Below are 17,158 nucleotides of genomic sequence, written 5' to 3'. Positions count from 1 at the left end.
AGCAGAGGCCAAGGCCCAGGAAAAAGCTGGGCACCGTCAGGAGGACAGCGTGACTTTGCTGCCATATAAAGCCTTGCTGAGTTAACGTCTTGAGCACTTTGTGGAGTTTGGACTCTGCATCTCAGGGAAGACGTAGTGATGTAAGAAGAGGTACAGGGACAACAACAATTAGAGAGGATGAAACAGGTGCTCCATGAGGGGACTGAAAAGACTTCAATTTGGAGAGGAAGCCAAGGCACTTACAGAAATCAAAAAGGTAGTGGATAAGATGAATGCAGAACTGTTAGTCAAAAAATCCTGCAATACTATGATGAAAATTAGTATACACAGTTAGTAGGCACAACAAGATTAGGCGATTGGCTTAAAGGAGGTAAGAGAGAATATGTGGTGTGTCAGGAGCTTCTGGAGTTTGTTGTCACAGGATGTTATGGAGACTGACAATGACAACAGGTCCAAGGTGGCGTTGGGCAATGTGAGGAAGAAGAGGCTTGTAAGTGGATACTACAGCCTGTGAAGTGTCCACCAATATCCCTAATCCAATGAATCGTGGGGGCTGGGGCTGGGGGCAGAAGACATTGAATACAGCAGTCTTTCTGACCTTAAATAGCACTGCCCATTTCCACTTTCAAAGACTGAGCACCAGGTTAGGTTGAACCACTGATTTGACCATTTCTTGTGTTCCTGCAGGTGATCACTCTTCCTGGGGAAAGCGTTCCCCATCTCACCAGCAGCCGAGTTGGGGTGCCAGTCATTGCTGCGGCAGCTTTGAGCAAAAGGCTGGACTTTTGGGAGTGTGGTAGACAAAATGAAAACAGAACCGTTAATCACTCTGGAAATGCAGTAAATCCAATGCAGTGAGCGCGTGTTGTGCAACAGCCGGCGTGCTCATGGGTGTCTTGGAGTGTCCCTGGGCTGCCCGAGCTTTGCACGGCTGATGAACCACAGGCTCCACTTTTCCCCCACTGATGTGCAGAACGAAGAGCCTGAGCGTACTTGGTACATCAGGTGGGGCCACAGGCTTTGGGCTTGACCACCTTGCATGCTGAGGTTTTACTCGTTAAGGCAGAAATATGGCAACCATGTTCTCGAGAGGGTATAATCTGGAAAGGCCGTCAGGGAATGTGAGGAATGCTAAGCCTCCCGTACAGGAGTGACGCACTCCCCGGGCCTTCAGCTGGTGACTGAGGTTATGCTCAGTGCGTAGTGAAAAAGCAACGGGACAGTGGACGGTCGTACTCACAACACAGCTCTTTGGTGTCTTCCTTGGGAAAATGCTCTTTAGCCTGTGCTGATCATCTTTTCCGCCAGACGAAAAGGAGGTTGTGAGTATGCAAAAGATAAACGGAAAGCTGACTGCTGCTCAGTGATTTTAGCCATAACGCTAATTCTGCTTACATGAGCTTAGTAATTTTTGCAGTAATTTAGTGCGACTAGGCAAAGAATTAAGTCTTTTCTAACTACAGCTGGAGGAAAATCAGTAGCACAAATGTGTGAGCTATTGATTTAAATGCATTTGAAAACGTACTGTCTGCGCTTTTACATCGTTTGTATTTGACTGGGAGAAAGCAAGAGCGGTCAGTTAACAGGGCGCACCCAGTACACGGTGTTTTGGGAAACTGTGGATGCAAAATCATTCCGGTGTGCACTAGTTAAACACAAAACAGCACTCTGCTTTTTGTGACACTTTGGTACGTAAAGTGTTTCCCTTGGATGATTGATACTAGAAACTTCTAGTATACTGAAACAAGCTAAAATTAGAAAGGCTTCAAGCTTCCTACAGATCCATATATGTCATAGGATGATTGCTGTTTGCACTTTAAATTGATTGATTGTCAAGTTTAACAGAATGCTGAAGTGTAAAAGAAGCGACTACAAGTATCATTGCAATGCAACTAAGTACATAGGGGTAGTCAGTGGTTTGTTTTCTAGGGAAATAAATATTAGGAGCTTCATTGTGTTGCTAGTAGTAAACGGTTTTGAATAACAGGTCCAGAAGACAACTGGGGCCATGCTGTCTCTTGCATGAGAGCACTTCTGAGCCAACAAATTGTGTAAGAGGATTTCTCCTAAGAAAACTCTAAGGGAAATTCATTGGAGAGAAATTAAACTGTTCAGTAGTTTTGCCAGCACTAGCCCTCAGTCAGTGTTTCTGGTCACATTTCCAGCCACCACATCTGTTCACCTGCCTTCCAAATAACAAAACTCGTGAACAGTCTTCTGTTTAATGCGAGAATAACAGTGTTAAAGGAGAAAAGACTATTTATCTGCATCCTTTGACAACTTCAGAAGGCTAGAAATACGCTTGAAAAACAATCTGGGAAGCTGAAAATTCAAGACAGTAATTTCTACAGAAGGCAGATTGGAAGTTTGTCGTTTGATGTCAAATATCTTGAAGAATGCTTGCTGTTCCTCCCATTGCAAAGTCATTGCCGTGCATAAAGCAAATAGAGGAAACAACAGTTCTCAGCTGAGACTTGTTCTTAATGATTTACTGTCTCCATTTTGCTCATGGGGAAGTAAGGTGCAGAGGTGGGATGACATGCTTAATACCACAAATCGAGGGCACTAGAGCCCAAACTTGGTGTGGACTACCTGCTGTGCCTGCTTCCGCTGCTTCAGAACATACCAACCACAGTTTTCCATATGTTGATGACTTTCTGTCACCGAATATTTTGAATCATTTGGGTTGGAAAAGACCTTTAAGATCATCGAGTCCAACTGTAAACCTAGCACTGCCAAGTCCGCCATTAAACCATGTCCCTAAATGCCATGTCCACATGTCTTTTAAATACCTCCAGGGATAACAGTAGGAAGGAACTATGGAACCCTTCTCTCCAAGGGGCGAAGGATGACTCTCTGAGAACACATGGAGCTGCTTTACAGTGACTAGTTTCTTAGGGGAACAGCACCTTTCTCTTTCAGGGTGTTTGATTTGTTAGGAATTAAGTTGTCAGCAAGTTTAAGAGAAGTTAAGTTTTGATACCAGCTCATCCAAAAACATTTTTGAGCACAGACTATTCGGTTAACTTCCTTGCACCTTACTTTCCCTATGAAAGTGAGAAAATACTTGTTGAATATTTATGTGAATGAAATCAAACTATCAATGCACTGATCAAAAGGTGAAAGTATAACTGCATCTTCTTCCTTTGGTGAGGTTTTTGCTTCCAAAAGTTGTCCATTCCACATGAAAAATGTGAATTTCCACATTTTTCTGTAATATTGATATATGACAGCTATCAAAAACACCTTGTCCTTTACACTGTATCTTCACTGCTTTCTCACCTAACTCTAATGTTAAGTAGGAGAAATGGCTGAAAAAAATGGTCACCTTTTCCTCTTTGTTGCTCACTGGCCTAGATCAGAATTGCACTTGCAAAAAGGCTCTTTGGGGATTCCTCTTGGAAAATATCAACTGTGTCCGCGTCTCCGTTCTCTCATAATTTAACAAGCACGTTATCTGCACACACCTATGCCACAAGCTGCCTTCCAAAATATGTCTACGTTTATAGTCGTTTGATCAAAGTCAGGTTCATATGGCTTACACATTTACTGAGTGATGTATTTTGAAGCAGGACAGAACTTACCTACATTTTCTACTTCATTGTAAAAGCTTAGGACACACTTCTGAATTTGCAGAAGGTACTTCTTTACGTAGAAAAGGATGTCACACAGAGTGCCTTCCTGTTGGCTGGCTGTGGTTTCACTGATAGGTGTGGAAAAAAGCCATTAGCATCTCTGTAATCCTTCAGGAACATGTTACCCCAGAAAAGGAAGCCTGGAGACACAAAGCAATGCAAGAACCTAGAAGAACTTTTTTTTTTTTTTCCTTATCTGCAAAGCACCCAAGTGGGGCTCAGCAGATGAAAGACGGAAGAGAAACATTGCCTGGGAGGGTGGGCCCATCGTTGACCCACCTCACGCTGATGTACACCCCTGCAGAAGTGCCATAGCTGTGTGCTGCCGTGGGTGCTTTCCCCTCTCCTGAGTCACTAGCTCAGCTCCCAGCAAGTCTCCATGCACCCCCCGGTTCTGCTGTCCCTGCCTTGGAGCAGCAGTAGGGGACCCCTGGGGAGGGTCAACATCAGGCATCTGGGAGGTACCCGCAGCTGGCGGAAGCCCGAGGAAGCCTTCCTCCCATCACGGACACTACGTACTGGCAGCTGGTAAGCACGCTGCTTTCAGAGTCAGAATAAAAACTATCCTGCCGCTGCTGCAAACCGCTCTGGACCGCAACACTCAGTACTTGAAGCTGACTTGATGGTGGCCCAAGCTGGGCACTCGAGGCCCATTGTCCTCTTTGGGCTGGGAGGACGTCATCTCTCCCACTGCAATCGTGTGCTGCCTGTCCTGCAAAAGCAGCCTTGGAGGGGTCGTTGGGACAGGGGAGTCCCAGGGAGAGGAGGAGGTGACTTCAAGACAGGTACCAGGGCACAGCGGAGCCGGGAGTGCACAGAGGTGGGGATGAGGGTAACTGTCAAAGCCAGAGCACCTGGCTCCCGGCAGACTGCCCAGGTGGAGCGATGGCTGTGGAGCTGGTAGCAAAGCACGATGGTTTCTGCTCCGCTGACTTTAAGGACGGAATCCTGGATGGATGCCATTTTTCTGTCAGTTCCAGTTTCCAGCTTTCTGGGGAAAAGTTGGGGTTTTTTTAGACCTTCAAGTCTTACAATGTTTGAGCATTAAGGCTAGAATAGAGTTTATATATTTTTTCTTCGTAGCGGAGGAGAAATTGTGTGTATGTGAGTGACAAAATCCACCCCGCAGAACCCACAGCTCCTGGCGGGGAGAGCAGAGGCCGCAGGTGAGCGCAGAGCCAGAGCAGGATGCCGAGCGATGGTGAAGCCTGCTATTGCTGGATGTAGCCTTCAAAATCACATTACCTTGATAAAGTTGGCAGCACCAGGGCTTGCCAGGCAGCACAGAGCACATGAGCTGACTTCTTTCTTTCTGCCCAGCATGTATTTCCCTTCCCCTTGGGGATCTTTTTCCTTCTTTCTTTCTTTCTTTCTTTCTTTCTTTCTTTCTTTCTTTCTTTCTTTCTTTCTTTCTTTCTTTCTTTCTTTCTTTCTTTCTTTCTTTCTTTCTTTCTTTCTTTCTTTCTTTCTTTCTTTCTTTCTTTCTTTCTTTCTTTCTTTCTTTCTTTCTTTCTTTCTTTCTTTCTTTCTTTCTTTCTTTCTTTCTTTCTTTCTTTCTTTCTTTCTTTCTTTCTTTCTTTCTTTCTTTCTTTCTTTCTTTCTTTCTTTCTTTCTTTCTTTCTTTCTTTCTTTCTTTCTTTCTTTCTTTCCTTTCTTTCTTTCTTTCTTTCTTCCTTTCTTTCTTTCTTCCTTTCCTTTCTTTCTTTCTTTCTTTCTTTCTTTCTTTCTTTCTTTCTTTCTTTCTTTCTTTCTTTCTTTCTTTCTTTCTTTCTTTCTTTCTTTCTTTCTTTCTTTCTTTCTTTCTTTCTTTCTTTCTTTCTTTCTTTCTTTCTTTCTTTCTTTCTTTCTTTCTTTCTTTCTTTCTTTCTTTCTTTCTTTCTTTCTTTCTTTCTTTCTTTCTTTCTTTCTTTCTTTCTTTCTTTCTTTCTTTCTTTCTTTCTTTCTTTCTTTCTTTCTTTCTTTCTTTCTTTCTTTCTTTCTTTCTTTCTTTCTTTCTTTCTTTCTTTCTTTCTTTCTTTCTTTCTTTCTTTCTTTCTTTCTTTCTTTCTTTCTTTCTTTCTTTCTTTCTTTCTTTCTTTCTTTCTTTCTTTCTTTCTTTCTTTCTTTCTTTCTTCCTTTCTTTCCTTTCTTTCTTTCTTTCTTTCCTTCTTTCCTTCTTTCTTTCCTTCTTTCTTTCCTTCTTTCCTTCTTTCCTTCTTTCTTTCCTTCTTTCTTTCCTTCTTTCTTTCTTTCTTATTTTTACAAAAGTTAATCACCTCCAGAATAAGCTCCAAATAAATAAATAAAGCGGATGCAGCTCTTTTAGCATCCCTCTGGCCGAGGAGCTGATAACCCCACAGCGGCAGCCCCAGCTGGTGTGCTGGGCACAGCAAATAGCAGGTAGCAGGGCTGTGCATGGGGCTGGGGGGAGCAGCTGGAAAGGGCTGGGATGCTGGTGGGTCCTTCTCCTGGGCTTCCCAAAAAGGGGTGCTGTTCCAGCACTTACAGCTAACTTAGCAGCAGCATCTTGGGTGTGAAAGCTTGGCACTAACTCAGTGATGTTTCTTACCCAGTTTGGGGTGGAAGGAAGGAAAAGGAAGAAAAGTGAGAAAGAAAATGAGGGCAAAAATCCCCTTTGGGCTAGGAAGCATCTTTTCGCTGTTGCATGTGAGCGATTCCCAGCAGTCAACGATGGAGCACGGGGCGTTAGAGGAGCTTTTGTTTCCTATGTGCTCCGGTACTTTTCCCTAAGGATTATAGCATTGCTGGATTTTAATGATGTGGCGTGCTGCATTAATGTTGGCTACATCCAGCTTAAATGGGTCTGATACTGGTGTCCATGTGCTCCTAATCAGATTTTGATGAAAGCTAGAGGCAGTAAAATAAAATTACATTCAGCTTGTGGCCAGCCTTGGGCTGGTTTCAGGGCAGCTGCCAGCGTGGCCCATCACGAACAAATGCAGGAGCCGGAGGAAGCGGCTCTGGCAGGACCTCAGGGGCCTGGGTGGCCGAAATCTGGACAGGGAGTCACCCAGCCGTGCAGACCATGGTGGGGTGGGTGATGGATCACCTGGCTGTTGCTGGAGGTGGTGAGGATGGTGCCCAGCACTGGGAGAGGAGATGGCAGTGAGGAAGGACGGGCAGGGCAGCCGTCCGTGGGCTAGCACGGACGTGCCCAAGGTAGCGAAGATCTCCAAGGATGGGTCCCGGGGGTTGTGTTTAACCAGCGGCCCCAGCACAGGATGCTTGTGCTGATGAATTTTTGCACTGGTGAGGAGTTGGAGAATGATGCCAGTGCAGAGGAGAACAGAATAGTAGCCCAGAAAGAAGTGAAAGACCCCAAAGTACAGAAGTGAGATATAGTAGCCCAGAAAGAAGTGAAAGACCCCAAAGTACAGAAGTGAGATGAAATTGGGCACTATGGAGTACCAGCATCTTGTGCTCTGGGGGCAAGTAAGAATTTCTGCTACAGGCTGGGAACCCGTCCTCCTAGGACTGGCACAGGAGGAGAAAGGCTTGTGTGCACAGGTCCATCTCCAAGCCACAGGGAGCTTAATGTGATGCAGCGGTGGCAAAGAGAAATGTGCTGAGTAGATGCACTAAGGAGCTATTTTCAGAAGTGAAGGGAAGACCGAGTAACGTTGCAAAATGTGGCCGTGTCACCTTCTTTGGGGCAGGTACTGTGTCATGTCTGAAACCCTGGTCAAAAAGGATAAATTCACCCTGAGAGATCAGCGAAAAGCTATTCCAGGTATTAGAGTCTTGCACTACCCAATTTACTATTCCAGGGTCTTGCACTGTCCAATTTATGAGAGGAGGGGACAGGACCTTGGTTGGCGTAGTCCAGCAACATTTTTGTACCTGGGAATAGAGAAAACATAAAGCTGGAGAAGGAACTTACTCCAGAGGAAGGGGAAATAATGTCTCTTCAGCAGATACACACCATACATTGTACATTACATGTCATGAGGAACTGCATGAAAAATAAAGCAAGGAGAGAGTAGGACTGTATGACAGATTATACTGAATGTATGGGACAGACTGCCTGGCACACTGAGAAACAGGATTGTAGCAGGAATATTTCCAGGATCTGGAAACATCTCTCACCTGAAGAGCGGAAGGAGCTGGTGAGCCAGGGAATGACAGGTCCCCTTCACACTGCTGTGTGGCTTTTCCCTGTGGTGACACAGCTGGGAATTTGCAGGATTTTGCAAGGAGGCTGGGAACTTCCTTTGAGAAACTGGCTGTTCTCAGCAACCAGGGTTTCACTAGTGGAAATCTGCTACCCAGGGATGCCTGTGGTATATCAGAGGCAGCTGAAGAGAGTGACTTCAACCAGTGCTATATATCCTTAGAAAAGTATTCTGCACCCCTGTTTTTAGCAGTACATTTTTAACCTGTAGCTATCTTTGCCTGGATGTTACTATTCCTAACGTCAGCATCAACATCTTCTCTTAAGTGCCTCATGCTAAAAACACAGGTATTTTGGAGCATAGTGTCTTACGGGTGCATGTTGCAGTCTTGTCTGCTGTTATTCAACCATCACGAGAGCCTGGCAGACACTTGATCCTCATCAGCATCAGCAGAGGGGACTCAGAAATGTGTGCTGAGATAATCCCCTGAGAGATGACGAAGCCTCTTTGGTTTACAGACAGGCCTACCCGATAATCACCCGTGGGGTGCATCTGAGTCCCAAAAGCTGGCAGTAGGGCTTACTGACGTGCTGTAGATGAAGGTCAGAGACTTCTAAAGGGTGACCTGTTGGGCTGTGTTTTTCACTTCCAAGTGAGATGCAAAGCTGATGGCAGAAAGTCAGGAAATGCTTCTTCCTCGCTTGGTGCCATCAACCGGTAGGGTGGCACCTGGGCAGCAGGTCCTGCTCCAGAAGAGGGAGAAGCAGGTCCAGGGTTTATACCTGCCATGTCCCTTTCTCAGCCTCCTGTGCCGAAACAGCCAGTGCCTCTGCGAATGTAAAGCCGACTTCTGCTCACTAGCAAGAAGTTAGTGGTACCCGCTATAAACCAAGGTTTTATGCTCATTTTTCTACATTTTACCTAGTGGGGGGTCATGGGGTGTAATGGGAAGGAAGCCAGCTCGTTCACCGCCTGTGGAAATGAGGTGCTGTCGCAGGAGTATGCATGGAAGGAAGCAGCCTTGGATATATTGGTGCAACGCGGCATCAAGAGATGACTTATCAGGCAGATGGCTTCACTCTTGAACAGTGTCTTGTCCCTTATGTTTGGTTAAGCCTTTGCCAAGCAAATAGCTTTGGCAGGATGGGTCTGGGGGCTCGTGGCCGCTTGCTTTCGCACAACACTGCCTGACCTTGAAGGCAGCAGGGGAGGGTTATGCTCAGCAAGTGCTCATCAAGTGGTCAGATGCTAATGACTCCAATTGGGCTAGTGGAAAATCACTCGTAAACTGTGTGTTGCCCAGTAAACTCTCCCTAACCTCAGTGAGATTAGTAAAGATAAAAGTTCAATAAGACGCCGTACTTGTTGACATATTAAAAAAACACACCCCACTGGCATGCCAGGTAGGTTGTGATCGATGATGGCAGGGCACTGGAGGGCAAGAGCCTGGCAGAAGAAATTGTCTGCAAATGGCGTACCCAAGGGAGCAGGGGGAGGCTTTTTTTTCTCAGTGACGTGGTTCGCTCACAGAAAAAAAAAACAACCCAGCTACATTTTGGGCACAAATAATGACTCCAGCAATTCTTTTCCATAGTTGGATGATTCTTTTTGTACTAGTCATTGCCTTTAATGAAGTTTGATTAAACAAAAAATGATTTGGAAAAACAAAGCTCAATGACCTCCTCAAATTTTGCCTGAAATTTTGTTAAAAAGAACTGTTTCTTTACTTTCCGTTGTGTGCAGGGGCCCAGAGACACTCTCTGTGGCAGGACACTGCTGAAAACAAAATTTCTAACCCCAAAAGAAATGTGGGGTGGGTTTTGCCTTGTGGAGTATTTCGGGATTTCAGGCCCCCTGTGCAGGCGGGGCAGTGCGGGGACAAGATCTGGGACATGAGAGCTGCCACGCATGCCCCCATGGCACTTCTGCAGCTCAGCAGCAGAAGAGGACCATCTGACGGGGAATTCGGGATTCCTTGAGCCCCTTGGCTGCTCCAAGCCACCCATCTGCAGGAGCTGCCCTGCCCTGCCCGCTGCCTGCCCACTACTCCCATGTAGAGTACCTGTGCTCCCAGGTGCAAAATTTAGCCCAGCATTGGTGAATTAACTGGGTTTGCTGTCGTTTCAGCCTGGATGATAGCGCTGCTGATGTGTATTTGTCATGGTACCATTATTTAGAGATAAATGATCTCTGAAGCTGTGGTCTGGTGCCTGTTGTTGTGCCCTGATCCTGTAACTTGCTGGGGCTGCCCTGGGCCCTTGTTCTGTCCAGCTTGATTTTGTGGCTGGCCATAACAGTATGAAAGCTTGCTGCCTAACGTGTGAAGTTTTGGAGGGGCAAGGGAAATAAGAAAGTAGGTGGATGGTTGTTCTTTTGTATAGAGTAGGCATGGACAGTGAAACAGCTGACTTGCAGAGTGGGGTGCAAAGTGATAGATGGTCCTAAGAAGTCACTTCATATTAACGTGCTGTGTACTAAGTACATTGCAGTAGGTATGGGTTAACACATAAATATAGCAGAAAAATGAAGCATGTACCTAATTAAAGCTGATGAGCTATCTATTTTTGAAATGGCAGGTCATTAAAAATCTTCTTAGAAATCTAAGCAAGTGCATCAGCTTTTTTTCCCTTTTTTTTCTTTTATAATTGTTTTTTTTTAATTCTTTTTTTTTCTCCAGTTGTCTTTTTTTATATTAATGAGTAGCATGGCTTCACGATTACCTCCAGGAGCACAAGAAGTGCAACTCTACATACTTGGAAATTTGTGGCAGGATGAAAATGCTGGCATCCCAGTTCAGTGCTTTAAGTGGAAACTTATGCTAACTGAGCTAGGGATACTGCGGTCTTCAATTGCTTAAAGATTTGATGGCTTAATATTTGAAGCCCAATAGTGGCCATCCAGATGTAAACATTTCTGTCAGGCATTCATCACGCACTGCTATTCTGCGGTATGTTTTTGTTGCATTTCATTAGTTTTTAATTTCCCTGTGATGATTGCGCAGACCCCAGGGCGCGGAGGTGGCGAGGCTGCTGTGGGTACCCCACGGCAGAAGCGTGGGCTCCTCTGCCTGACTGCAGCTTTTCCGTGCTCGAGTGGGTGCTGGAAAGGAGGCTGGTGGCAATCCCAGGGCTGGCATTTTTTTGATCCCAGGGACTAGAAGAGGAAAACATGAGTTTGACATACTTAATCATGCTGAGACTTTTAAATAACACCAGCAGAAAGGGTCTGTGTCCCGAGCGGCTGCATGCAGGCGAATGCCCTCGTTGGGCAGAGCAGCACGTTGTGGAGCTGCGGGCTGAACCAACCAGACAGCATTGATTTGCTCAGTAACGTGCTATGGGATGTGTTTTGCGGTGCTTAGCGAGAGGACTGCTTCCAGAGTGAAAGCATTTTTCCTTTCTTAATTACAATTCCGCTTCCTGAATCCCCAAAAGCATGGAGTTGATTTAATGGGCAAGAGGAAACAAGGATAGGTACGTTTATTACTCACCTGTGTTTTACTGTGCTATGTGAAAGTTCAATAAGCTTTAAACTGCGGGCAGCCAGTTTTCCTGGCTTGTCTCATGCAAAAGAGGAGTTTATGGGGGCGCTGGGATCCCCACGTCTGGGTGCGCACAGCACACCCTGGTCCAGGGCAGATCACGATTTTGTTCTCTTGGAAAAAGGAGGGTTGAGAGGGAAAATATAAACTAGAGATAAGATAAAATGCTTACGAGCAGACCAAGTTGAAAATATCTGTGAATTATTTTTAAAAATATCCTTTTAATGATTAAAAAATGCCATTCATAAAAAGTCTCCTGGCAATCAATCAGAAATAAATATATAAATACCCAGCTGGACACTGTGTACACTCCCATGATGTCCACATCTTCAAGCTCGTCTTTGATGGGGCAGAGCAGAAGAGGGCTAAAGCTAAACACACAAGTCGTGACAATCCCGGCTGTGGAGAGACCCGAGCTCCGTGGCTGCCATTGGGCAGAGCTGAGCTGTGGCTGCCGAGGGGGCAGAGGACAAAGCTGGGGGCTTTTCAGCTTGGTGTTTGAGCGGGGCCTGCTCCTTGTCTGACTGGCTACTTGTTTTGTTTAGTGACTCTTAAATACACTCAGGGTGCCCCTCATCAGAGGAAAGTGCTGCTAGCCTAGTGTAGAAAAATAAGGGAGTTCCCCACCCCAGCCAGGCACGCCTTCAGAGAAAGGAGTGTTTTAGCGGCAGGGGAAGGACAGACCAAGGGCACACACTGACAGGAGGGGCTTCAGTGCTGCAGCTCCCAGCGATCCTGGGGGAGCTGCCTCCACTGGCTGGGAGCGGGGAGTCATATGCCCTGCTCCGCAGCCTGGGTCCTCATCCACACGTTCCCCACCTCACATGCTGGACAAGCCCTCAAGCAACAAGGAGAAAAAAGCTGGAAGCTGCCCATATAGGAGATGTCAAGTGTGAATTAGATACCCAGGAAACCATGGGGAAGATGGACATCTGGCTACCAATAGTCACTGTCATTCACCTGAAAAAAACCCCACCCAAAAACCTCAAATGGAAAAAAACCTGTACATTTTTTAAAGTACGAATGTTTAAAAGGCATTGATAAGTATTTGTGGAGCCAGTGGTTTTGTTCAATTTACTAAATCACTGCAAATGATACTCTCAGGTACCAGAAAGCAGTGTAGTAGAACAGAGTTGCAGGCAGGTGGATGGAGGACTGTACTGATAAACAAGGTTTCCCTGGAAAAAAAAAAAGGTAAAATAGTTATCATCTCATTTCAGATGCTGACACGGCAGTGCCTTATAGATTAGTTCTATGTTTTTAAAGAAATAAATGTTCACTAAATAGCCTTTTTTACTTTTGTGAAAAACTTGTTTCACTTCTTGGAATTCATCTTGAAACCAAGCGGAAACATTTCAAAGACGAATGATGTCAAAAATGATTTAATTTCTGTTGAGCTTTTAGGAGAACTTTTTTGAATTTTCAACCTCTTTGAAGGTAGTATTGCATCAGATTTCCCTTGCTTCCCATTTTATATCAACACCATGCTCAGCAGCAGATTAGTTTGTTGTGTTCAGCTGGATTTGGAGCCTTCTGCTCCGGGAAAAATTTGTGTAGGAGCCTTTGGTGGTGGAGTCATAGTGCCCCAAATGCTTCTTTAAAAATCATGAGTGTGGGCTAGTGCCACAGCCTATGTCAGCTACAGTACACTTGGAATGATGTAGCCCTGTTTCCAGCTGAAAAACAGGTGGAAAATCTAAAGGCTTAAATTTGGCTTGGTTTTCATTTCTGTTGTGTTGGTGCAGTTCTGCTGGCAGGTGAGGTCTCGCATAGGTTGGTGAAATAAGGCCACCCGTCCTAACGGCAACGAGCCACCCCAGGCTTGAGCCAAAGCCGTCTGCGAAGGGGCTCTTTACCCATCAGGACGGGCATTTAACAATGCACCTGATGTATCAGGGAACTTTAAACTCGCCTAACAACATTATATGCCTTTGCTGGCTCTATATAGGACTCCACAGGAGATGTGCAGGGCTGAGTGGGCAGTTGCCCATGAGGCAGGCTCATCTCGCCTCCCAGGCTGTTTGCAGGATGGACCTCCCATTGCTCCCGAAGGTCTGTCTGCCAGCCCGGGTCCCGCTGAGGTAGGACGCAGCCCTGCTGCAGGCATGTGATGCCACACATGGCATTGTGTTGCCACCCCTTGCCTTGGTCCTTGCTGGCCATGTGGAGGTGGCCTCTGGGCTGAGAACTCCCTGGCAAATTTGGGTGGATGGCTCCAGATCTCTCCTTTGCTGATGCTTTGGGGAAAAGCATCCTGCAAGCTTTCTAGAATTGCGCTGGAAGTGTTTCAGGAACTATTTTCCCTCTGAGAAATACAGGTGTTTCTTTAAAATGCAGAGAAGAGACAAAAAGAAGAGAATACAGCACTTTGTTTCTTGAATTTGGAAGCTTTGGTGTACTTGGTTTTAACACAAATAACCTGAAACTTTCCCGTTGACAGTCCTTGTTTTGAGCCAGATCAAAGATACGTTGTTTGGATGCCTTCCCCTTGGCTTTTGCTCTCTTACTGGCCCAGAACAGGAACAACCTGATAATAAATTAAAAAAAACCCACATTAAACTCAGCAGCTCAGAGGGATCCATTTGTCAGAGCCATAACTGAGTGAGCAGTTTTCTGGCACTCCAATCAAGCTCCATCAAAACCTTCATCTCAAGCTATGTACCAGATAACAGCGCTCAGATCAATCAGTGCTGAGAAAACATTTGCAGGCAGATAAGGCTGGAAGAGAAGGAGTGGGTGTTATATTAAACCTGGTTTTCAATGATTATTGCCCGGGGATGACATCCTTGTCTGGCTGGTGCCTTTCCTTCAGGAGACAAGGAGACGTCGGCTCTGTCCCAGCTCACCTTGTCTGTAGCATGTCCCTGCGGGGAGGCTGCAGATGGTCTCATCCAACGAGGGGTCCCGGGCACCGGCTGCCTCGCACTGAGCCTAAAACCCAACAGCCGGACTCCATCTCCCTGACCTGCACGGCTCCATAGTGACTCCTGCCCATCTCCTGGGCTTTTCATGACTGCCTCGCTACCGACAGGTAGAAAACAACACGGAGCCAGGAAGGGAGAAGAAAGACTGATGTTAGGCATCAGGCCCATGCGCGTGCCTTTTTGCGAGGCTCTGCATTTTCCCGCAGAGTGGATGTGCCCTGCAAGCTGCTGTTTTTCATGCAACAGGGGAATAACGAGAGGCTCAGGATGGGACCGCTGAGGACAGGGCCAGAAGGCGGGTGGCTGAGCTGTAACCCCCGGTGCAAGATGAAGGCAAACCCTTTATGTCTGCCCCATCCGTCCCCTGCCCCCCAGGTCAGGCTATCAGGCTGGGGGGCAGAAACCCCTTCCTGAAGGGAAATGAGGGCATACGAGCAGGGCACACACTCTATGGCTTTGCGGCAGTTGTGGCCCAGGGTTCTACACTCAGTTGCAAGTGTTTATCTTTTTGTTTTTCTCTTCAAAATGGGGGACAAGGCACAGAGACACAAACAAAAGGAAAAGCCTCCACGTACTTCCAGTAAACTGTGCAGTGGGCAGGGGCCAAAAAAGCCCTGCTTTCCTTCTGTCTGCAGGCCAAAGCCCTGGAGCATGTGATTTGATTATCATCACTGTCATAAGGCAGTGCTCGGTGCCTGCTGAGAGAGAACACGTTTCTGGGGGGCTCAGGGGGTGACTGGTTGCTGGGGCAGACGTGGTGACCCTCAGTCGTGTCCAGCCCCTGCCCCTCCAGACTCCTTCCCACAGAGATGGGCTGAAGGCTCCTTCCAGGCAACACCACAGGCAACGAGGGGGAGGCTGTCCTGTACCTTTCATAACCTGCACTATTTATTTAAATAAGCCACGTGTCTCCATTAAAGCCTAAACAGCTCGAAGCTCAACCTTCAGACGCTGTACAAGGAGGGATGTGGGAAGGTCTGGTGACACTTGAGAGCACCAGTGGTGTGCTTTTGTCCAGGGTACTCTGTCGGACACTGGTCTCATGCTTGAGGAGGGATGTGGAAGTGATGGGAAGAGTTAATGGGACCCAGCCCCTGGAAAACAGCCTGGCAAACAAGGGATGTAATCAGCTCAGATCGCTCAGCCTAGCAAGGAGGGGACCAAGGAGCAAGCCGGCTGCTTTAAGTAGGTCACTTTTGTAGGCCAAACCTTTGAACCCTGGCCAGCCATGAGGCTGGCGGGGATGCAGACGACTGGTGGCCAAAACCTGCAGCGCTGTGGCCAGCAGCGCCGGGTCCGTCTTCAGAGAGCAGGGAGGGCTGAGAGCCACCCAGAGCCAGGTTTCACCTCGTGCTTGCAGCAGCCTTGAGGAAGAAATCTGGGCAAGCTGGAAATTTCCCGAGAGGGAAATGCAGCACCGTGTCATTGGAGGTTACAGCTAACAAGTCCTCATGGCAGCGGCAAGGAAATCTCCAGTGCCCAAAGCCCCCACTCTGCGGTCAGCATCACGCAGCCTCGCGCCCACACAGAAGGCGTGAAGTCCTTGTCTTCACCTGCTCACAGTTTAAGATGACTACGGGGAAATTTTGGGGCAGCTTATTCAGAAGAAACTCAAAAGGCAGCTCGATGGCAGTCTGTGTCTGCTGACAGGGGGACAAGGCAACTCCCCTGGGCAGGATGCAAACCCCAGCCAATAAAAGCATAGCAAGAAATAAGGAAAAGCACCCCTGCAGTTTGGATGGTTAGCTATTCGGGCAGCTTATCAGCAGAAGCACAAGATGTTTGTGTTGCTCACAGGCCCTAAGTCAAGCCGGGGTTCCTTTCTGAAAGACAGTCTGTCGTTCAGCCGAACCCCACGGAGTGCAGCCAAGAGCTGCGGGGTGGTGCCTGCTGGCATGTGCCGGCGAGGAGATGGGTGACGGCCGGAGCTGGCAGCCTGTTGGCCCCGCCAGCTGCGGGTCTGTGTTCTCCCAACGAAACACGCGCCGCGGAGGGGTGCCCCTAACCCGGGCACGGCTGTGTTGCTTCCCGCAGGTGCCAGCCACGACTGAGGCCGTGGGTTCATACCAGCTCTGCCCTCCGCCGGGGACAGGCAGCATCCACCCAGCCCGCGGTGCCAGCTCTCCAAGGAAGGAGGAAACCAGAAGCCTGTTGCTATGAGCACGTTGCTGCTCCCATCCTTAGGAGACCGCGCCATAAGGTGCAGCGTTGGCTCTTCTCAGCAGATGGATTGCTCCAGGCTCTACTAGTAATTAGCACTGGAAATAATAATGACCAGAATGACAAAAGGCTGAGGATAGATTGGAGGTTTTATGCAGGACGAAGTAAAAAGTTGCAGTCCATATGTCTCTGGTCTTGCGCTGAGTTAGTGCTGTTGTAATTGGCCAAGGAATAAATTCACAGCTTCAGCAGGAGGCGGAGACACTCCTGGACTCACTGAAGTTCTTCGCAGTTGTCAGGGCCTATTCGTAGTCCCATACAGAAATAATTAGGCTGTAAGAATTTGGCTTAACTAGCAAAATATCATTACCAATGTAAGTTAAAGAAAATCAGCACATTCTATTTTGTACCTCTGATTAAAATTGCATGCTTTCTTACAAATAAAGGGTAGAAGCTGGTATTAGGCATGCATAAAACCACCGAACGTTAAGAATGCCACATCCTTTGTGAAGATCAGTTAAAGAAGCTTTTAAAGCCCAATCAGTGTATTTAAGCAGTTCCATTAAGGGCCTTTTTTATGTCCTTTTACTGATTAGCTTTATTGATGTATGCAAAGTTCGGGTGTGAACAGCTACAGGCAGCTTAAGATTTTTCCTTCCACATGAAATTCTTATGGGAAACTATTTCTCAAAGAGTTTTTTGTGTGACTGTTTGGTCTCCAGCATTTTTGTAAGTGGCTTGCTGTTGGGATGTAGTGTGCTACAACTGAGGTTCACCAACCAAGTG

This window comes from Leptosomus discolor, chromosome 1 (assembly GCF_034619465.1).
Source record: "Leptosomus discolor isolate bLepDis1 chromosome 1, bLepDis1.hap2, whole genome shotgun sequence".
Taxonomy (NCBI): Eukaryota; Metazoa; Chordata; class Aves; order Leptosomiformes; family Leptosomidae; genus Leptosomus; species Leptosomus discolor.
The sequence above is the reverse complement of the archived record's forward strand: the minus strand, read 5'-3'. Positions refer to the sequence as shown.